The sequence below is a fragment of the Brienomyrus brachyistius genome, unplaced genomic scaffold, assembly GCF_023856365.1.
Source record: "Brienomyrus brachyistius isolate T26 unplaced genomic scaffold, BBRACH_0.4 scaffold39, whole genome shotgun sequence".
Taxonomy (NCBI): domain Eukaryota; kingdom Metazoa; phylum Chordata; class Actinopteri; order Osteoglossiformes; family Mormyridae; genus Brienomyrus; species Brienomyrus brachyistius.
The window spans coordinates 833,788-858,159 of NW_026042314.1; the positions used below are offsets into that span (position 1 = coordinate 833,788).

A 24,372-nucleotide genomic window follows, 5' to 3' on the forward strand; every position below is an offset into this window, starting at 1 on the left:
TTATTCAGAAAAACATTCTACTGTCAATATTGTTCTACAAGCAACATATAAATGGTTTATTTCCTCAAACTGATTTGATCTGCACTTCACATTTACATTTACATTTAAAGTATTTAGCAGACGCACTTCTCCAGAGTGATTTACAACCAGTGCTTTGTAGTCCGGGGGTGTTAGTGGAATGTGTATATATACATACACACATATTATTTTTTAAATAGAGAGAGTGGACAGTAAGGGGGGGGGTATTTGCCCTCTGGAGTCTGAGGCCTCTCAGGCACTTTCGAGGTAGTCTGACATGCCTTGATATTTTAAAATATTTTACCTATCTAAAAAACATTTATCCCAAAGTGTTACATGTGGTTTTATTAAGCACAAACTCAGCACCATTAACCTGACACCACTTAGAATGTTGTTATTCTATTTTTTTGTTAAAATCAACTTTAAACATTTACTTTTCAAGAACCTATTTTCAGATATGCTGAGAAATTGCAAAAAATCACATTATAAACATCTCTAGCCAAGACGTTTGAGCTCTGAAGCTTATAGACACGGGTTGGCTACACATAGGCGAATGAGACATTCTGAGAGACCCATCAAAGGTTTGCATATTTTGGATTTGATGTAAACTTTATCACAGCCGAAATCCCAGGCCATCGGGTATTGTAAAGGCTGGGATCCCTTTTTAAACATAATATCCGAATTAAACATCCCCCTCTCGACCGTCGATAACATTCAAGCTAGGAATACCCTCATCGATCTTAAAGATTACAACGTAAATCAGCGGGGGGTCCCCCACAACCCTCCTCCCCTCTGAAAAATTACAGAAAATTTTGCACGGACTTCCCTCACACACTACGAGATTCCTCCTCGGAATATTATTTACGGCCTTTAAAAGGTACCCCTTATGTTCAGTGGATAGATTACAGTGATTAGAATTCAATGATTATGAGGCATGCAAAAAAATAAGAAAAGCCTACTTAGAATGTTGTTTTTCTATTAACCGTCAGAGTACAACCCCATAGTCTCTTGAAATGAAAGTCCCTTGAGGCAGTGGTAGAGGAAAAATGCAACATGGGCCCCGCATGTGGATTAAAAGTTGTCTTGAACTTGACACGTATGTGAAAAGGGGAGGGGGGGGGGGGGCTGGACAGGCCCCCACCTCATTTAGGGGGGGTGAACACCCAGATATGCAAACGGGGAGAAACAAGATGCAGCTCTAGTAGTCGGTGCCAAAAAGAAACTGTAGCTTTATTTGCTTTGCACAGCTACAGCCCAAATACACACACAACACACACACACACACACATATATATACACATACATACACACACACACATACAGGTATATAGTGTTTAACAGGACAACCTGAAACCACAGTGGTTTATGGAGACACCCCTTTCCCACTGTCCTATCAACACAGAACACCAAAAATTTTTATTTATTTAGTGTAAATAAGATACATCCCACTTCAAATTTAAGTTAGTGTTTTGAGATCACAAAGACTTTAAACATCTCACAATTCACAGGCTTACAGGGACATAACATTTTTATTGTTTACCAGGACATTTGGGATTATAAAGTCGGTTGATGTACAATACACAAATTTAACCATTATCTGGTATATGAGGACTGACATGGATTAAGAAGCCAGTACATATAGTACATAATCAGTCACTTTTACACAAGGTCTGTTTCTAAACCTTAGCTTAGACTGGATTATAAAATCTTAGAGCTCCTCTTGAGCACAAAATATAAGTAAAAGGTAAAACATTGACTTACCTCTAAAACGTACAGTGAAACCAAGTATCTCTAACAAACTTACTCAAAACAGCTCAAAAAAGCCAAAAGGATGCTGGACATAAGCTCACTAAAACACATTAACAAGATTTTTGAAATACCATACTAGAATTAACCTAAATATTATGAAGCAATACCTATAGTCAGTAGGTATTCATATAAATTACTGAGCTGCCTGGCGTCTAAAAGCTACACCCTTGTTCCGTACATAGTCCCGAATCTTCTGTTGTGAAAAAGTGAAAAAGATATATTAAAGTTGGATGTTCTGCTTTAATGCAGGCCTCACATTCTATTTTAGAAGCTAAGTATCCTTTCATAATGTGGTTCTTGAAGTGATTCATAACAGCCCTGGTCTCTGCATCAGACCATGGTCTTTTCACGGATGCAATTTTTCTAACTTTGGTAGGCACTAAAACAGACAGACAATAACGTTAATGTTAAACATACAGTCATTCAGACCTCCTCATTTTCTGTACATGTTACTGTGAGACACGTTTTCATTTTGTCATTATGGGTTAGATTAACAATCAAAAATATAAATTTTATCCATCCATCCATCCATCCATTTTCCAAACCGCTTTTCCAACTGGGTCGCAGGGGGTCTGGAGCCTATCCCGGAAGCAATGGGCACGAGGCAGGAAACAGCCCAGGATGGGGGGCCAGCCCATCGCAGGGCACATTCATACACCATTCACTCACACATGCACACCTACGGGCAATTTAGCAACTCCAATTAGCCTCAGCATATTTTTGGACTGTGGGGGGAAACCGGAGTACCTGGAGGAAACCCCACAACGACATGGGGAGAACATCACACACGTGACCCAGGCGGAGACTTGAACCTGGGTCCCAGAGGTGTGAGGCAACAGTGCTAACCACTGCACCACCAGGCCGCCTCAATATAAATTTTATTTCAAATTAAATCTACAAAGCAATAACATGTGCAGAGCATCAATGGGTCTGAATGCTTTCTGAATTCACTGGATATAACAGGTTAAAATACACACATGTATATAAAAAATTGTCTTCAGAAAATGGATGACTGGATCTCCTTCTCTTTGATCTATCACTTACATTGAGCTGTTGCTCCCAAAGTAAGGATACTTTAATAAGACATTAATAAAACAATGTTGGTTCTGTTCAGTTATTTTTCTGTTCTTACAAATTTAAAGAAATGAATTGAAAACTAGTATAGGTATGAGTAGCAGTATTAATAAAAACAATGACTACCTTTACAGCAATAAGAGAATATTCTGAATAAGACACTATCATGCAAACAGACTTTTCATTACCTTAAGCATTAATTGGAATAAGACGTAGACTATTCTCCAATCTTATTCGCATTATGCAGACATGTAAACTCCTTATTCGCAAAACACATCCTAATAGAATTTTTTTCAGTATTTTACAACACATATGGTATTCGCCGGGGGCGGCATGGTGGTGCAGTGGTTAGCACTGTTGCCTCACACCTCTGAGACCTGGGTTCGAGTCTCCACCTGGGTCACATGTGTGTGGAGTTTGCATGTTCTCCCCATGTCGTCGTGGGGTTTCCTCCAGGTACTCCAGTTTCCCCCCACAGTCCAAAAACATGCTGAGGCTAATTGGAGTTGCTAAATTGCCCATAGGTGTGCATGCGTGAGTGAATGGTGTGTGAGTGTGCCCTGTGATGGGCTGGCCCCCCATCCTGGGTTGTTCCCTGCCTTGTGCCCATTGCTTCCAGGATAGGCTCCAGACCCCCCACAACCCAATAGGATAAGCAGTTTGGAAAATGGATGGATGGTATTCACCAGCTGCTTAAGGACATGTGCTGTGTCATCTATCGATGTTGCATTTATTGCCATGTTTGCCCATAAAATTAACAAATGTGAATCTATAATTGAGCTGGAGTAGAATATACTGAAACCAGTTGTCTGTTTTAGTGCCTACCAAAGTCAGTAGGTTGGGTAGTCAAATTCTGGAGGGAAAATCAAGGTGCGTAGCAAATGTATCATGGATGTGCCATTAGGTATGGAAACAAGAATATGAACGGAATACTCCATAAACAACTCATGTAAACACCACGATCAAAATATTGACTTAAGAATAAAGTCAATGTTCAGAATATTGCTGCATATGTAACCATAGCCAATGACAGCCTTTCCTACATGAAGAATGGTTTCCTCTGAATATGTAAGAGATCCTACTGAAACTGTAGGATCACTGTTTGTGGAAGTCACTGCTTCCATGTAATTCATATCAGTGTTTGCACCTGAAAAATAACATTTAAAAGAGACATTACACTAAATTATTTACATTGTAGCACTGCTTAACCCTTTAAATACACACTGACCCATGAACTACATTAATAAAGGCTTATGCTTATCCGTTTCCAGTCAGGAGAACTGCAATGAAAACAGTACCTTTTATCACAAATAGCATTCAAAAACAATAAATGTTGAATTTTTGAGCACAACATTTTCAGATTTGGTTATGGGGTAAGAAAATCTCTTAAAAGGTTAAGTAAGAGGTATATAACTTTTTAAAATATGTGCCATATGGGCAGTGATATCCTTAGATGGACATTATACACAATGCTAAAAAAAATAAAAAATAAAAAATCTAAGCTCTCTCTGACTTGGAGATAAAAAGTGTAGTCTTGATTCCTCTCAATTTCTGAGCTTACTGCACACAGCTAAGGTTATTAAGGGTGGAATCTCTATGACAATAATCCTTACCTTATGCAAAATATCCATAATTATTACAGTATACTTACCGTTACTTATTGAAGCAGAATCCAGCGAATCATTAGTTTTAGTGTCATTCTCTTCACTCTCGTCGTCTTCATCATCGTCTGTGAAATCTGAGTGAAGTTTTAAAAAAATTCATGCAAATTACCTTACAATGAAACATATGACTTTTTAATTTGCTGTTTTACTTATATTTTAAAAGACTTCCATTACCTTCAATTTCATCTAGAGATTTTCCCTTAAGTCCTGAAAGCTTCCCCTTCCCCAGTGCCAGCAGGAGCTTTGAGATCTTGGTTAGCTGTATGGTAGCTTCAGGAAGCCGATAAAACTCTCTGTGCACTCTAATGTCATGACCCAAAAAGTCTGCCAGTTGATTCATTTCATTATTTTTTAAGTTGAGTATCTGAGATGTTGTTGCAACTTGCTTGCGCAACTGCGTAGATCTTAAGTAGTCTGGCTGCTTTGCCCCACATTCAGTTGCAAACTTTTTTCAGGCAGTCATGCCCTCTGTAATGGCCTAGACACTTTGGAATAGCAAACAAATATTGATTTTTATCAAGGACTCCACATACCTTTCTGTTCTCAACTAGTAGGCCCAGGGCCTTCAAGTCATCTGGAGTCAACAACACTGCCACCTTCCTGTCTTTCTTGCCCTTGAGTTCAATCCTAGTGAAGTGGTTACACAGTCTTTTCTCGTATTCGAACAACCCCAGTTCTTCGTTACTCTGTGGGTTCTCTCTGTCTAGAAAATTCCTAAGTGGCATCTTGGAGACTTCCCCAGAACGTCTACGGTTGAAAAGTATTACTTTTGTAAGTATTACTTTTTCCAATTGAGCGTAGTTCTGTTCAGATGAATCTTGGTTTAACATCAGCATGGCTGACACTGAATTTTGTTCTAGATGCTTGTTTAGCTTCTGAATGCCTTCTGTAAGGGGTAATCTGGGAGACTTGTTGTATTTCCTTTGACTTAGAGTAAAAAGGGCAGAGTGGGACACATGCTCTGTCCACTTTGCCCGATAAAGTGTTTGGAATGCCTCTGCAGCATCCCTCAGCTCTTTGTCTTCACTAATAATTGCATTACAACGTATAGTTTCACTGACTTTTAACAGTGAGTGCCCGATCTTCAGGGCCACGCTTGGGCTTTCATAGGAGTTGTTCTCTGTACAGTAACCTCCCGCTTTCCTTGCTGCCTCAACCATGTCTGTGGAATTCTTTGGTTTAATTGCATCCTCCAGTTTAAAGACGACATTTTTCTCCCGCTGGTTTAACAAGAATTTTCTTAGTTCACATAATTTTTGACAGATATATTCATGTTTTGTCTTATCGTGACCATGTCTATTGAATAAATACTTACCACAGACAAAGCAGAAATGTGTTTCACTTTTGGCCACAGTAGTTGAGGATACTGCCTGACAAATATCATTTGTTTGTTTTTCTGTCTGTCTGCTGCTGTCAGAATCCTCTATATTTTCAACAGCATTTCTATTGATAGCTAAATCCACAGAGTTCTCCATGTCAGGGCTCATGCAAACGACTGCAGGTTCAGTAAATGACTGAATGTTTGGCAAGTTTGTGACCATTACTTGACCATCTAGTTCGGTGTCCGTTTCAGAATCTGTAGTGTCAGGAATGTATTCTTCCCCTGAAGACACTTCTTCAGAACTTGTTTCACACAAAGCCTGTTTAGAATCATTCAGAAATACAGGATTAGTTAGCAGTACATAACAGTGATAATTCAGTATTTGCATTACTGTATTCACCCATGCTTTCTTCTTTCAACAGTTAGTGTGCCACACCTTTGTGCAAACTAGAAAAAAAAAATCATTATCACATGCATGTATAATAAGCACAATGGTATGTTTCAAGCTGCTACACCACTTCAAACAGACCAATGGATACTGACCTTTACATTTTAGCCCACACCACTTCAGTGAGGAGAATGGCCCAGTGCACACCTGACATTTCTGAAATGAAAACAGATCCACTTCGATAAGAGAATGTTTCTTACAATCTAAACATAGAAACAAATTATATTTAAAATGATTTTATTATGTAGCAGTACCTAGCACTGTTCAATATCATACAAACTCAATGAACAAATAAGTGCTAGAACACACTCTCCCAATCAACACAGCATGTTAATTTCACTAGTCATTTAACAGAACTGCTGCCTCCACGCTATACAACTTTTATTTTGTAGGAGCGATATAGGGATGTCTCAATTTATATCATGGTTCTAGTAAACAAAATATTTTAGTTTTGTTTTATTCACAGAACAGCCACTTTATTGGAGAATAACGTTTAGTTTGGATATACAAAGGAAGAACATGATTAGCTATGAAAACCAGTTACACTTCTGTAAGCACTACCAGTTTAACCAAGGCAGCTTTTTAACTTTCAGTGGAAATTACAAACAACGTCAAACATAAATGTACAATTTCTGGGCCAAATAAAAAAAATCATTGCTAAAAAACAAATTCGACAATGATAACGATGGACAAAAACTATAACTTAATGTCCTTCCCTCAACAGGTTGATCACATAAAACCTATACATAAGAACATACTTTTACATTAAATTTCATTCAAAACACAATATAGTACACTGACCTTTGTCACTGCATTTTATGTTCTCTGAATGAACTTTTAGAAGGTCTGGTGATCCAACCAATACTTCCAAATGATAGAATGGTCAGTTTTCAACATGTTTCAGAAATCTGTATTTGCTTACTAACACGTTATGAATTGTATGACCAACAAAATGTAATTACAAAAATGATTTCTACACAAGATGCACTCAGAGAGGGTGATTTTAAAGGATTACTTCATACAGAAACTAAAATGCATTTCATGGCTTGTGATACTTTGAGTGCTGAGCAAGAAAATTCTTATAGATTGAAGAGACAAATCTCTGATGCAGCATTTAACGTCAAAATGGTACTGAAAAATCTCAAATGATGCATAATCCAAATGTCAGATATCCAATAATTTACTCATCATGGCTTAAACATATGACAAATACTGCTATATAAACCATTTAGGACATCCATGAATATTTCACACACGAAAGGCCAGCTAATGTATTGACATGAAGGCTTCCCCGTCGTTCATTGGCCAGTAATGCTCACTTTTTCCACACTCCAATCAAGTGAGAAACAGATAAACCTTTTCATCACTTCATTATTACTTGTGAAAAAAATAAAAATATATAAGCACTTAAACTTTGTACTATTTTTGAAAATTACATCACTGGCAATAGCAGAGAGACTTGTGATTTTTTTTTTATGAAAAGAGACAACCGTCAAAACAAAAGCTGTGGTAATGCCTACCTTTCTGGAACAATTAGAACTTCCACTGTTCTCTGTATTATCATTACTGGCTGGGGCATCTAAAAGGAGGATAAGATCCATCCATCCATCCATCCATCATCTCCCGCTTAATCCGTGGTCGGGTCGCGGGGGCAGCAGTCTCACTAGGGAGGCCCCGACTTCCCTCTTCCCAGCCACTTCATCCAGCTCTTCTGGGGGGATCCCGAGGCATTCCCAGGCCAGCCGAGAGACATAGTCCCTCCAGTGTGTCCTGGGTCTTCCCCGGGGCCTCCTCCCAGTGGGACATGCCCGGAACACCTCACCAGGGAGGCGTCCAGGAGGCATCCTAATTAGATGCCCGAGCCACCTCATCTGGCTTCTCTCAATGCGGAGGAGCAGCGGCTCTTCTCTGAATCCCTCTCGAATGACTGAGCTCCTCACCCTATCTCTAATGGATAGCCCAGCCACCCTCATTTCGGCCACTTGCACTTGCTATCTCGTTCTTTCGGTCACTATCCATAGCTTATGACCATAAGTGAGGGTAGGAACATAGATCGACTGGTAAATCGAAAGCTTTGCCTTTTGGCTCAGCTCCTTCTTTACCATGACAGACCGATGCAGCGTCCGCATAACTGCTGACGCCAAAACCGATCCGCCTGTCGATCTCACGCTCCATCCTTCCCTCACTCGTGAACAAGACCTCGAGATACTTAAACTCCTCCACTTGGGGAAGGATCCCCTCCCCGACCCAGAGAGAGCACTCCACCCTTTTCCGGCTGAGGACCATGGTCTCGGATTTGGAGGTGCTGATTTTCATCCCAGCCACTTCACACTCGACTGCGAACTGCTCCAGTGAGAGCCGAAGGTCACGGTCCGATGAGGCCAACAGAACCACATCGTCTGCAAAAAGCAGAGACCTGATACTGAGGGCACCAAACCGGACACCCTCAACACCCTGGCTGCACCTAGAAATTCTGTCCATAAAAGTTATGAACAGAATCGGTGACAAAGGGCAGCCCTGGCGGAGTCCAACCCTCACCGGGAAGAGTCCAACTTACAATGCGGACCAAGCTTGAGGACCGGTCGTACAGGGACCGAACAGCCCTTATAAGGCAGCCCGGCACCCCATACTCCCGGAGCAGTCCTCACAGGACTCCCCGAGGGACGCAGTCGAATGCCTTCTCCAGGTCCACAAAACACATGTAGACTGGTTGGGCAAACTCCCACGCACCCTCCAGGACCCTGCTGAGAGTATAGAGCTGGTCCACTGTTCCACGGCCAGGGCGAAAACCACACTGCTCCTTCTGAATCCGAGGTTCGACTATCCGACGGACCCTTCTCTCCAGCACCCCCAAATAGACCTTACCAGGGAGGCTGAGTAGTGTGATCCCACTATAGTTGGAACACACCCTCCAGTCCCCCTTCTTGAAGAGGGGGACTACCACCCCGGTCTGCCAATCCAGAGGCACCGCCCCCGATGTCCACGCAATACCGCAGATGCGTGTCAACCAAGACAGCCCCGCAATATCCAGAGCCTTTAGGAACTCCGGGTGGATCTCATCCTCCCCCGGGGCCCGGCCACCGAGGAGCTTTTTAACCACCTCAGCAACCTCCACCCCAGAGATAGGTCAGTCCACCCAGACTCTGCTTCCTCATTGGAAGGCGTGTTGGTGGGATTGAGGAGGTCTTGAGGAGGAGTATAGCCTCCTGTTGACCACCACTCCAAAGTATAGAATCAGACGTTCTATTAAGGCACTAACTACAACAACATTTATGAAACAACTTCCACAGTCCTTTAGCCTTACATCTGAAGCATCGTGTGTAAATGAACTTGAACAGGCAACTTCAAACATGGAAAAATCCCTTCGCAGCACTCTAGATCTTGTGGCTCCACTTAGGAGTATAAAGCATAGCAATAACAAACCTGCCCCCTGGTACTCTGATAATACACGTGAACTCAAACAGGCATCACGCAAGCTAGAGCGAAAATGGCGCTCAACTAAACTGGAAGTTTTCAAATCTGCCTGGAAAGAGAGCCTCTCTAAATACAGACAAGCACTAGTAACTGCTCGGTCTGTGTATCTCTCCAGATTAATAGACATGAACAAAACCAATCCTAAATTCCTATTTGAATCCGTGGCTAGGATAACACAGAATTCCTCATTAAACTTGCAAATCCCACAAGCTCTTAAGAGTGATGACTTTCTTACATTTTTTAATGGTAAGATAACTACAATTAGACAGACTATACAGTGCACACCTTTACCTACTTACGGCTGCCTGCCTCCTGCTAGTCTTATGCCTACCAATAATGAGACCTTTGAATCATTCATTCCTATTACACACTCAGAACTTTTGAGCTTAATTTTCTCCTGTAAATCCTCTACTAGCCTTGTAGACCCAATTCCTACAAAATTCTTCAAGGAAATTGCACCACAGATTGGCACTACCGTGTTAAATGTGTTAAACTCTTCTCTTAGGCTTGGATATGTTCCAAAACCTTTTAAAATGGCTGTTATCAGACCCGTCCTAAAGAAACCAAATCTTGAACCCAGTGTTTTAGGAAACTATAGACCTATCTCAAATCTTCCTTTCATTTCAAAGATCATGGAAAAGGTTGTAGTTCGTCAGTTGTCCTCTTTCCTACAAAAAACTAATGCCAATGAATTATATCAGTCTGGCTTTAGACCAAACCATAGCACAGAAACTGCTCTAGTCAAAGTAATGAATGATCTACTTGTGGCTTCTGACCGTGGCTGTGTATCTCTGTTGGTATTGCTAGATTTAACTGCAGCGTTCGATACTGTGGACCATAATATCCTCTTGGACCGGTTAGAAGGTGTAGTTGGCATTACAGGGACAGCGCTCTCTTGGTTCCGCTCATATTTGTCTGATCGCTATCAGTATGCCCATGTGAACAATGAATCATCCAAGGCCACTAAAGTTGAATATGGTGTCCCACAGGGATCAGTCCTGGGCCCGCTACTGTTTACCCTATACATGCTACCTCTTGGTAACATTATTAGAAATCATGGTATTGGGTTTCATTGTTATGCAGATGATACACAGTTGTACATATCTGTTAACCCTGATGATATATCACTGCTATCTCGGTTAGAAGACTGTCTATTAGATATCCAGTGCTGGATGGCAAAAAATTTCCTTATGTTAAACACAGAAAAAACAGAAGTTCTGGTAATTGGTCCCAAGGCTGCTAGAAATAAGTTCCACCACCTCAACGTTGGTAACCTTCCTACACAACCTAACATGGTAGTTAGAAATCTTGGCGTTCTTGTCGATTCAGATCTATGCTTTGATGCTCACATAAGAAGTATTACTAGAACTGCATTTTATCATCTACGGAACATAGCCAAGCTTCGTAAGATGCTCTCACTTAATGATGCAGAAAAACTAATACATGCCTTCGTAAGTTCCAGACTGGATTACTGTAATGCCCTCCTATCGGGTTGCCCGTCTGGATCCTTGCATAAACTTCAGATGGTACAGAATGCTGCAGCCAGAGTTCTAACAAACACTAAAAAATTTGATCATATTACACCGGTCTTATCCTCTCTTCATTGGCTGCCAGTTAAGTCTCGAATTGACTATAAAATACTGCTATTAACTTATAAAGCACTAAATGGCCTTGCACCAGAATACCTTAGTGAACTGCTGACCACATACAACCCTCCACGCTTGCTTCGCTCTCAAGCCATGGGATATCTGTTAGTGCCTAGGGTAGAAAGAGCTACGGCAGGCTGCAGAGCTTTCTCCTACAAAGCTCCTCTGCTGTGGAATGGTCTTCCACCGGATGTGCGGGTTTCAGGTTCACTCTCAATATTCAAGTCCAGACTAAAAACACACCTATTTAGTTTAGCGTATAGGGACACTAGTTCTAGCCCTAGCTAACTCTTCACTCCCAGTCAGACCTGTAGTGTGAGGTGTAGAGCTGGGTGGGGATCGGTGCCATTGGCTTTGGATGAACTGGATTGTCAGTGCTGTCACTCTAGCTTTGCAATCTCTTGTGGAACTGGAGTGCTGACATTTCAGGGACTCCCCATGCCGGCATTCCCACTTGCCTCTCCCTCCTACTGATGCTGCCATAGCCATATCTGCCGGAGCTTGCAGATTGCACTTCATATTGTACTCACCTAGCTTTTAGCACTGCCAATAGCCTCCTCTACTATGCCTAATTGTACATTTTATTTCCCCTACTCCTCCTGGGGGTGATGCCTGGAGACCTCAATCTATCAAGATATCCAGCACACCCGACCACCACCAGTGACGTCCCTGCATCCAGCTCGCCGTTCTGTTCTTCCGTGTATGACCCGCTGCCTTACCTCTGGTTGCCTGGCAATTGGAAGAAGACTCGGCTTCGGCATTGGCTTATCTTCCTTGCTCTCCTCTCTCTATTTGACTATCCCTGCCGGCCCCTGGAGGATGGGCTTCCCCTTTGAGTCTGGTCCCTCTCAAGGTTTCTTCCTTCTAGGGAGTTTTTCCTTGCCACTGTCGCCTATGGCTTACTCACTGGGGGCTTTGGGTGAGGATACTGTAAAGCGCTTTGAGACAATGTAATGTTGTGATAATGCGCTATATAAAAATAAATTTGTTGTTGTTGTTGTTGTTGTCTTTGAAGTATTCCTTCCACCGACCCACAACGTCCCGAGCTGAGGTCAGCAGCGCACCATCCCCACTGTAAACAGTGTTGATGCTGCACCGCTTTCCCGCCCTGAGACGCCGGATGGTGGACCAGAATCTCCTCGAAGCCGTCCGGAAGTCGTTCTCCATGGCCTCACCAAACTCCTCCCATACCCGAGTTTTTGCCTCAGCGACCGCTGAAGCCGCGTTCCACTACCTATCAGCTGCCTCCGGAGTCCCACAGGCCAAAAAGGCCCGATAGGACTCCTTCTTCAGCTTGACAGCATCCCTCACCACCGGTGTCCACCAGCGGGTTCGGGGATTGCCGCGGCGACAGGCACCGGCTACCTTACAGTCACAGCTCCGGTCAGCCGCTTCAACAATGGAGACACGGAACATGGCCCATTCGGACTCAATGTCCCCCGCCTCCCCCGGGACATTGGCGAAGTTCTGCCGGAAGTTGGAGTTGAAGCTCCTCCTGACAGGGGATTCCGCCAGGTGTTCCCAATAGACCCGCACTATACGTTTGGGTCTGCCAGGTCTGACCGTTTTTCTCCCCCACCAGCGGAGCCAACCCACTCCCAGGTGGTGATCAGTTGACAGCTCCGCCCCTCTCCTCACCCGAGTGTCCAATACATGCGGCCACAAGTCCGATGACACGACCACAAAGTCGATCATCGAACTGTGGCCTAGGGTGTCCTGGTGCCAAGTGCACATATGGACACCCTTATGCTTGAACATGGTGTTCATTATGGATAATCCATGACGAGCACAGAAGTCCAATAACAAAACACCACTCGGGTTCAGATTAGGGGGGCCGTTCCTCCCAGTCACGCCCCTCCAGGTCTCACTGTCATTGCCCACGTGAGCATTGAAGTCCCCCAGTAGAACAAGTGAGTCCCCAGGAGGAGCGCTCTCCAACACTACTTCCAAGGATTCCAAAAAGGGTGGGTATTCTGAACTGCTGTTTGGTGCATAAGTGCAAACAACAGTCAGGACCCATCCCCCCACCCGAAGGGAGGCTACCCTCTCGTCCACCGCGGTAAACCCCAATGTACAGGCACCCAGCCTGGGGGCAATAAGTATGCCCACGCCTGCTCGGCACCTCTCCCCGTGAGCAACTCCAGAGGGGAAGAGGGTCCAACCCCCTTCGAGAAGACTGTTTCCAGAGCCCAAGCCGTGCGTCGAGGTGAGCCTGACTATATCTAGTCGGAACCTTACAGCCTCACGCACCAGCTCAGGCTCCTTCCCCACCAGAGAGGTCACATTCCTAAAGCTAGCTTCTGCAGCTGAGGATCAGACCGCCAAGATCCCTGCCTTTGCCCACCGCCCAACTCACACTGCACCCGACCCCTTTGGCCCCTCCTACAGGTGGTGAGCCCATTGGAGGGGGGACCCACGTGCCTTCTTCGGGCTGTGCCCGACCAGGCCCCATGGGTGCAGGCCTGGCCACCAGGCGCTCGCCATCGAGACCCACCCCCAGGCCTGGATCCATGAGGGGGCCCCGGTGACCCGCGTCCGGGCGAGGGAAAACGTGTATCCATGTTTTTGTACATCATAAGGGGTCTTTTGAGCTGCACTTCGTCTGGTTCCTCACCCAGGACCTGGTTGCCTTGGGTGACCCTACCAGGGGCATAAAGCCCCAGGCAACGTAGCTCCTGGGATCATTGGAACACGCAAACCTCTCCACCACGATAAGGTGTCGGCTCCAGGAGAGGGAGGATAAAATGTTAAATTTAATAATGCAAATACATAAACCCAGTAAACATTTGCAAAGGTAACTGCAAAACATGGGAATGATATTGCATTTTACGCCATCCACAGATAAACTGAATAAATACGATTAATATCACAGCTCCAAAAAACGTGAGAAAAACCCAACCGCACTTCTGCCTCTGCACTGCCATGAGAAAGTTTAATGTCTACACAGGTACAAGTTATGGAACCTGGAATCAACATTTTTAATAAAACAATTTCAGAGGGAAATAATTAAAATCTGCAAAATATGATTCAAATAGATTTAAAAAGGTGTCATGGCATTAAAACTGATGAGAATCTATTGTTGAGCTGGCAGACGTAGTTATACATTGTATGATGACAGTGTACAGCTGTGCATCTTTCATTTTGTTTGCTTTGAATTGTAAGGAACAAAACTCACGCATTTCAGTTCCACTGGTAGTTACAGATACTCCTGAACTGCCTGCCAATGAGTCTCTTTTATTTTCACCTATACCCTGGGTGTCATAGCAGCAAACTGTGTGAGTTTGCTAGAGTTTTGTGTATGTTTGTGTGTGTGTGGTTCTATGGAAGGTGGATGAAGCTGAAGCAGTGGTTACCTCACTGTAGGCGAAGATGTTGCTATAAATAAATGAACTTAGCTGTAAACTACTGTGTAGAAATTTACTGTTTCGTGAAGGCATGTTGGCAGGGGATGATGGGAAATGTAGTCCATGCAAATGTAATGCGCTACCATTCATATGCCACCATTACCACCAGACAAACACAGTACCAAACACATTCTCATTAAGACACCACAGGCAAATTAAAAAGTGGCTCCTTCTCTTTTTACAGCGTATTGTAATTTATTTTGATAGCATGCCTCCCTAAAAAGCACATAAACATTTAGGGTAGTAAGGAGAATCGGGGGGATAACCATAAGAATCGAAAAAAGAGGCTTTCCCCCCTTTGGGCCCCAAAATGATCCCGATCCAGTATTCACCATCTCTATTTCGGTTTGCATGTTTGCGACCAGAAAAGTGGGCCTTCTCTCTATGCAGCTGGGTAATATATCGCTAGGCCACACACCCCCAAAAGCATCCCCCAGCAGGGGTTGTAAAAGGCATTCCAGCTGTTAGTGTTCCAGATTAAAAGTCCACCAAAACCTGTCTTTTGGCGTTAATTTCAATCACGCTGTCGATGCAGGTGTAGACAATGAGACTCATGGTTTGGGGTAGTGGCGATCTGAACCATATATCGAGACGGTATGTCCTGCTGATGACAGGTGACAGGGCGCCTCTGGCCAGCTTGTCGTCTTGGGAGAGATTGAGAGCAATTAGCGAGTAATTGCTTTCAAAATCCTCACGGTTAATGCATAACACTGAATCCCTTAAATGCCTGTTTGTAGCCAGGAAAAGGTTGTAAAACTCTCTGACTAACTGCCTCGCGTTAAAATCGGATTGGAACGGTTTGCTAGGTATGCGTTGGCCATTTAAAGAGAGGCTCAGAAATTCCAGGTCACAATGCTGAAACCTAAATGGGTTTCTGTTTTGTGTCCCCATGAATGCTGCATGGTCCACGATCCCCAAAACAACGTAGTGTGGTAAGTTACCCAGGGGTAGATTGTCCTGCAGGCAGCCCGCGATTGCGCAGGTAACGTATAATTTTTAACTACTACCCTATCCGCGTGTATAGGTCTGATCAGAGAAAATTCACGAGAGTTTCTACAGAATGTAGAACATTCTTCTGCAACCCCACGTTGGGGCCCTGGGGTGTGATGTCCACGCCCTGCCTGCCAGCGTACTAAAATCCACTTTTTCCCCTTTTTGAGCCTATAACCTCTTCAACCTTGAATACACGTTTCAGAGATTGATTTGACTTTCTGCAGCTCCGCTTCATAAAATGTCCCCTCTAGTATTTCACCACGCATGTCCCTCAATTTATACCCCGGCAGGGATCTGGGTACATGTTCACATATGACAAAGTACTTGTCTGTAAATGTCTGCTCGTACTTTTGTCAAATATCTGACTGTGCTTAGATACTCTCACAGTGTCCACTATATTAAACTTAAAACGTGGGCGTCTGCTTTTTTTCAGAGGTAGGTGACCGTATAGATTCTCAAATACTCGATGAGCATTATCGGGCGTGACCTACGAAGGTTTCATTTTAATGCTGCTGTGAAACGACTGTTTGTACCCCTTTATTAGATTGTTCAACACATCCACATATCGCCGAGTGTTTTTAGTCATAAAATACCTGTACATCCTCTCTTTTAACATTCGGTTAAATTTTTCTGCGACGGAAGCTTTAAGTTCACTATCTGTGGTGAAATAGGTGATTTTATGACTTTTAAAAAGTTTCTGAAAAGTCTGATTTAAAAACTTACCGAAATCTGTTTGTACCTTGAGGGGCACCCCCCCCACCGGGTAAAATAGAATCAAAGGCCTTTGTTACAGCCACCCCCGTCTTGTTTCTTAACACACGTGCGTAGGCCTTTTTGTAAAAAACATCAATCACCGTAAGCAGATACTTTAACCCATCATTGTACATCACCAGCCCCTGCATGTCACATAAATCGACTTGTCACCGATACATGGGTCTCGGTACAAACACTCTGTGCCTTGGGAAATTCATTTTAACCAGTTTATGTAAAGTATAACTGTCTTGCATGGATAACCAATCTCTGATGTCATCAGTACCCAGTTTTTTCTCCGTATCTTCCTCCACGGCTCTGCAGTCTGGTGGTGCCACAGTATTACCCTGGGTGGCTGGGGTCATAGCATGTACGGCTCAAGACACACGCTGCAGTCTGGTGGTGCCACAGTATTACCCTGGGGGTCACAGTATGTACGGCTCAAGACACACGCTGCAGTCTGGTGGTGCCACAGTATTACCCTGGGGGTCACAGTATGTACGGCTCAAGACACACGCTGCAGTCTGGTGGTGCCACAGTATTACCCTGGGTGGCTGGGGGTCACAGTATGTACGGCTCAAGACACACGCTGCAGTCTGGTGGTGCCACAGCATTACCCTGGGGGTCACAGTATGTACGGCTCAAGACACACGCTGCAGTCTGGTGGTGCCACAGTATTACCCTGGGGGTCACAGTATGTACGGCTCAAGACACACGCTGCAGTCTGGTGGTGCCACAGTATTACCCTGGGTGGCTGGGGGTCACAGTATGTACTGCTCAAGACACACGCTGCAGTCTTGTTAACAGGCATGATGAATGAGTGGCAGTAAGAGCAGGACGCTGTGTTTTATACATGAGTGGGGCATACAGTTTTAAAAAGGTTATTACAGAGGCATACAGTTTTAAAAAGGTTATTACAGAGGCATACAGTTTTAAAAAGGTTATTAAAGATGCATACAGTTTTAAAAAGACTATTACAAAGACATACAGTTTTAAAAAAAATATTTACACGGGTATAAGTTGTATTACACTTTTAATACAGTTATAAGGTATACAGTTTTTAAAAAAATGTATTATGCATTCAATTACATCGGTGACTAGTAGGTAGATTAGTGATTAGTGATGTCACACGCAATAAGGTCAATGTAGTGGCTATTTCAGTGATACAGGTATGCAAAGCAGAAAGCGTATGATTAACATCGATAGGGTGGTTATTACGAAATTTAAACAAACACAACTACGTCTACAATAAAGGCATAAAATACAAAAATGTGATTACTATTAAATTCATTGTCAGGGATATAAGACAGACATGCACGTATGAGACTCTCAGGAGATTCCCCTTCTCTCTCCCCCAAGTAAAACTTTTCCCCAGTGATAACAATCCCCGACTTCTGTGATCTCAAATATCAGTCTATGAAAGCAGCAACATGCAAAATCATCCCTCGGAACATCCTGACAGTCGCTTTCTTTATCAATAGCATGCAGCAGCAGTGGACAAAATTTTCTAAAAACACATTTAAGATAAACCGCCGTAAGGCATTGCCTGGTGTAAGCTGCTTTTTCTTAGTTTCCGGCCTCCCAACGACTGACAAATTTTTCCGGTTTAAGTATGGAGTTGTGCTCCGTCCTGTTCCGGTTTATTGATTTCTTGCATTCCGTCATGGGCCTCCTGTAGATCGTACAAAACAGCTTCCACGCCCCCTCCAACCTGCCGACAGGAGTTTGGAGGCCCGGGGTCTCTGAAGACGGACTACACTGAGTTACGGGAGCAGGGACTTTTCTCCGTGGCGCTGGCACAGGAGGGCTAACACAGGGTCCTGTTGCTGGAAAGGCTGCAGTTCCTCCATTGAATAACCTGGGAGTGTTGGTGTGTTGCCCTGAGCCAATTCAAGAGACTTTTTCTGCCTGGGTTCTGCAGTTCGAATCTGTCTAACCTTGCAGCTCTTAAGGGCTGCCGTAACCAGCTCTGAATCAAGCTTTGTGCCGCGATTCATCAGACTGCAAATCGCTACACAACTGTCAAACTCGGCATCTTCCGAAACCGGCTCCAGCTACTGGCATAGGCTATGACTCGTTTGACAAAGCTGTGTAACTAAACTGGACATGATACAAACACAAAATCAATGCAGCTTGACTTGTGAACTTAAGAACTGAAATGGTTTTGTCCATTGTTTGGTTTTTATCTCAGGGTGGGCAAAGGGCAAGTTGGGATGAGGTTGCAGCGGAAATGTACTGGTGTGAATCATGTGATAATCGGGTTTCAAATGTCAGGTTTAAAGTTCAAGTTTATTGTTTTATATCTGGTAATAACTCTATAGCAACTGGACTTTGATGTTAAAAATGTTCACCATTCGTCTGAGATGAGCTGATGAGCTCATTTCATGTTGCGAAGGCTTTGCCGCAGCCTCAGTATATTCCGAGTGCTGCTTTGCTGTCATTTTGTGCTTTGGGCTGACTAACTGGTTTCCGGATATCATACCTGCATGTCTTCAAACGGAACCACAGCAGTAGATTAAACAAACCATGGACTTAGCTGGTAATTCACACTTCCAGATTGTGAATGTAGGAGGGGGGTCACTGCTGTGCAGCTGCGAGTCAGAGCACTGGCCTTTGCTGTAGGCAGGCAGCGTCTCTGGGTTTACAGGGAGGAACTCTCAGTATTGAGTTCTGATGCGGATATTTAAGCGTTTGGAGGCTGTAAGTGATGATTAAATAAACAGACTTGACAAACAGCAGTAATAAAATTAAACATACACTGAAGACACGTTTGCAAGGAGTGGGACACAACATGTCTGTACGATGTCATTAAAAGTGCAGAATCATAATTTAGGTCTTACTGTAGTGATGCTTTTGTATGTATAATATGTACACTGTAGAAAAAATACTGCCAGCTGTGGTTGCCAATACAATGATGTAAAAAGTACATCAAAAATGTAAACGTTACAGAACAATTTGTAAATTTTACAGTTTAAAACTGTTGTAAATCACAAAAAAAAAACATTTTAAACTGGTAAACCTAACGGTCCTTTTCTATTGAATCAGCATAGCAATGCTGCTATCAAACATTTTTTTTTCTGTAAGGTTTACATGCAATTGTTGCTTATTGGACATTGAATCTCATTCAATTTCACAGAAAAATCATATAAAAACAACACTATTTAACTCTAAAACCCTCATTATAATAATAATATAATCTCATAATAATAAGTCTTTTAACTGCATTCTTATGCAAATTTTACTCAAAGGTTCTTTATATTATAATGTATTTTGCAGTATTGAAAACAATTATTCTGTGAAACCATCTACATCCTGAAACTGTCTTAACTGTAAATTATATTAATTGCAATTTGAAAGTATAAGATTATTTTCTATTATTCTTATAAATAGTCTCAGATATAAACTCAAACTGCCTACCAGTAGTTCTCTATTATCACTTACAATTATTGTTCACAGAAACATTTTGTTTAAACTACACGGTCTTCTTACAAACGTTTGGCATTTCCCAGTAAGGTGAGAAACTAAATGTAGTGTACAAAGAAGCATTTAAAAGCAAATTGAGAAATAAAAAAGGTGAAATAAATCCAGTAATAGTGAGCTTTTCCAAGTATTTATTTAGCTCAAAGTACTGAACAAAGCTCTCCAATCACTCCTCCACATACATAACTGTAATATGTACTTTACAAGTTTGGGAATAGAAGTAAATTACATATTAGTGATGACCTTTATGAAACTTTTTCTTAATAAATGTAAACATTTTAACACCCTTAATGGATTAGTGAATTCCGATATCATAAACAGAACACAACTGCACCATATCTTACTGTACTCTAGCCACGGTCACTTTCTGTGACCACAATGCAAATGGGTGCACCAGTAGCTATACAGAATTTATTATATATCAAAGACCTATTATTACATTGCCATCATTCTCTATATTATATTTTCTATGAGGCTGACAGTTTGCTAACTTATCTATGTGAACACATGCATAATCGTTACTTCTTAATTGTGTACTTCAGTAATTAACGTATCTGTAGATATGCTAATGACTTGGATCATTTTTGTGAGCCTCAAAATCGTAGTAGAGATAACTAATAATTAAGTGCTAACATAGACAAGACAGTTAGCAAACAGTTACTAGTTATACGGGATTTCTAAGAGTGCAATGAAGTACAGTAAAGGCTTTCATTTAAGAAACAAAGATAACAATACAGCCACAGCTTTGACAACTCAGAGTGTTACGGTGGTCTGTCTACCCATAGGTCAAACAACAGGCCACTGCTACACAGGCATCCTGCTCACATCAAGTGGCTACAGTTGGACCTTGTCTCCTTTTCATCTAATTAAACAAATAATCTCTTTAAATTGTGGTACAGGAACATGAGGAAACAGAGAAGCCGAATACGATTCTCAGTAACTGTTCTGTCTGAAACTTTTACTTCCTTCTTCAGGTTGAAGAACTGAGCAGATAATGTGCTGGAACAAAGCACTTATGACTGGGGCACATTATCACGTGCCGTAAATCTTACTGTCATTATTCCATATTCATACATCACGCCACTCATGGTCTGAAAGTTCCTGGATACAGGTCAGGACTCCAGGGTTCACGTGAAGACGAGATGTGCATGTCTTCTCCACTTTAGTGCCCTTTTCCGGGTTGATGGAGAAAAAACACCTTTGGAAATAGAATAAAAACAGACAACTGCATTAAATAAATAAAACTGTTTCATTAACAACAAAAACTTTACATGTTGGTATTATTTAACCATTATTGTAAAATCACAAACAGTAAATAAAGTAAAATGACGAGTCCCATAACCTGTAAGTTACTAGATCTGTCTCAATTCAATAAAGTAAATATGTTGGATAAAACCAACTGAAATACACACCTCTGCAGAAACTCCAAGTTTGATGCAAGCTCTGATGGGTAATGGATGTTAAAGCAATAATACTGTAGCTCCCAAACATCATACACAAGGCAGAAATGAAGGAGGGGATGTTGTTGTGTACGATGTTTCGATCCACACTCAGCATGAACCGTCCTGAAGAATAACAGGATCGTCCTAAAAATAACAAAACAACAAAACAAAACATCCTTAAAAGGTTAAATATTTCATTGAACAATCCGAACATTGGACAAATTTGGAACCAACATTGAAATTGTGACATTTATACACCCCCTCCCCACATTTCATCCTACTTCTCTTGCTGTGAAGTGTCACACATATTAATAGCAGCTAACTAGAACCCACAAATGTGATACAATATTCCAAAACTTTGACATTTAGTAAAATTGTTTCCAGGTGTCTTGAGCTCTCTGTCAGAAGATGATCTCGCGCACTGCGTTTAGGGGGAGATCATCTGTGATGTGGCATTGAGGGACAGTATAGAGTGGTTTATTTGTTTCAAAAGCTCAGACCCCAAATAAACATAAAAAAGAAAATAAATAAGAAAAAGAGGTATGAACCAAACTGTGGCAATAAATAAATAAAATCATGGTCTGAGAGTCACTTTGCAAATCACTGATAATCTTTCTGCACATTTCACTGTGTTATAAATTTGATTTAAATATTGCAGTTACACACGATGACCTACAGTGACAGGATAAAAACATACTGTATTTTTAAACCCATTTCTAAAACTTAGTGTTCCCAGAAGTGCACCAACCTCTATAATTTGTCTATAAATGAAAGAAGTTTTGAACCACCCAGACTATTTAGCATTGGCTATCTGGGGAAACTGAGTAACCAGACAAGGAGCACCTTGGTCAGAGGGGTGAACCTGAAGGCTCTAGTCACCAAGTTACTAACAGAGCTTCACAAGACTTCTGCAGAGACAGCAGAACCTAGCAGCAGAATGACAGTCTTAGTAACCTTCCATCAAACAACAGAGCAGCTTGACAGACGTTACAGTCTGTTTGGGGTTTGTCAGACAGCATTTAGAGTCTATGAGAATGAGGACAAAGCGTTGTTGGTCTGATGACACAAATTAAACACTTTGGCCATTTTATATGGGAAACACTGGATTTACTATTATTTAATTATTAATATATTTTCACAAATTACAAAATTAAATTAAACTTACAACATAGTAAAATATGGAAAAAGGGGTATGATCACTTTCTGAAGAAACTGTATGTTTTTTGCTTACCATCAATGCAGAAATCAGTGTATGTGCAGGTTAAGGGGAGAGAAATGCAAGGCCTTTTTAATACCAACTGGCCAGCCCTTGAGAGTATAAGCGAACACAAAGCACTGGGCTAAACAGTGTGTGTACTTAAGTGAAATAGAAAAACAAAACAAGAAATGTTAGCTTACCACAAACAAGAATGGTGGGAGTCAAATGAAGCTGGTCCATCTGCACGTCCTCTGCCAGGCATGTGTCCTCCACATAACAGAACATTGCATCTTCCTTCTCATCCAAGTGGGACAGCAGAAGCAGCACCATCTCTTTGACGTCTTCAGAGCAACCACTCAGCTCACCCCTCATCAGCTTATACTTTGTTATAGCCTGCACAAACTTTTTGCTCTTGTTCATGCAAACCGTGTTCATGTAGTTCAGGAGCCGTTTCCCCTTAAGATCCACATTTCTCGTGAAAGTTTCTTTAAGTCCAATTCCAGTGAGTTCCTTGAGTTCCATGCCAAGTTCACCAAACCACAATGGCCACTCTTCCTGGAGGTGTTTTATGTTTTTCCCTGATTTACTTGTTTGCGCTGTGTGTAGAACGTCAACTTCATTAGACATTTGACTTCCTCTGTATTTGCTTCAGCTTCCTGAGAAATCATCTTCAGTTTTTCTGTTTTCTCATGCTGGCTCTCTGTGGACTCTCCAAGGGGCAGGAATTTTAAATCCCAGTTAATGCATCCATAGGTGTCCTGGATTGCTGCTCTCTGTTCTGGAGGAACTTCGTCTGTATCAGACTCACCAGTTCGATGCTTTCTTCTCCTTATTTTTGGGGTCGTAGATCGCCTAACATTCCCTATCCTATGTTGCATCTGCTTGGCAAGAGAGTGATACCCTGGTCCAATCACACCACCCTCTATTATGTCTTGCAAAGATCTGGGATATTTTGCCACCACCTTTTTGGCCACTTCAGAACTCCTTTCACTTATGCAGATGCTTCTTTTCGTCACAGGGCTCTAGACTAACTTTTTGCACTGGTTGCACTGGTGCGCCTAACTTTTTATCTTAGGTGCACCAGCACAAAAGTTAGGTGCACCCAAATTTTCAACCACATCACATTTAACACCGCAGTTTTACAAGTTCACTTTATTTATTTATTTATTTGTTTTTAGTTTTTCATTTTTAAGTATAAGAATATTATGGTTAATGCAGTAACGAGACGGTAGGCATATTATTGACACAGGCTCCATGACATGGCATGGCTTACCTTGGGCATGAGCTTGCTCGGCCTCAATGTGTCCAATAAGTATATTCACCGGTCTTCCTCTCCGCAAGATACGACCGTACACAATGACGCATTCCTTTGTGGCGATATGTGTCTCTGTCGATCAGGAATGCCATGTACGCACTGTTCGCAATTTGCACAGACGTCTTTTTTTTCAATGTATCTGCGATGACTCCTATAAATTGGGCGCAAGCAACATCATTGCTGTACGTCGGGTTTACGTTCAAGCCATTTTTCTTCATAAGAATTATTTCGGACTTGAATTTAGTGAAGGGAAGTTCTTCTTTTGCAATATTGTAGGCAACGTTAAACTTAATTATCATCTCGGCCTCGTCTGATGATGTGTTTGCTGCTGCCTGC

The 24,372-nt window shown here is 42.3% G+C and overlaps 1 protein-coding gene across 1 annotated transcript in view; it reads left to right on the forward strand.

Annotated features, from left to right (window-relative positions):
• The window catches only part of LOC125722522 (NACHT, LRR and PYD domains-containing protein 12-like), a 165,504-nt gene that overhangs the window by 123,747 nt on the left and 17,385 nt on the right, over nt 1-24,372 (forward strand). The window lies entirely within an intron of this gene.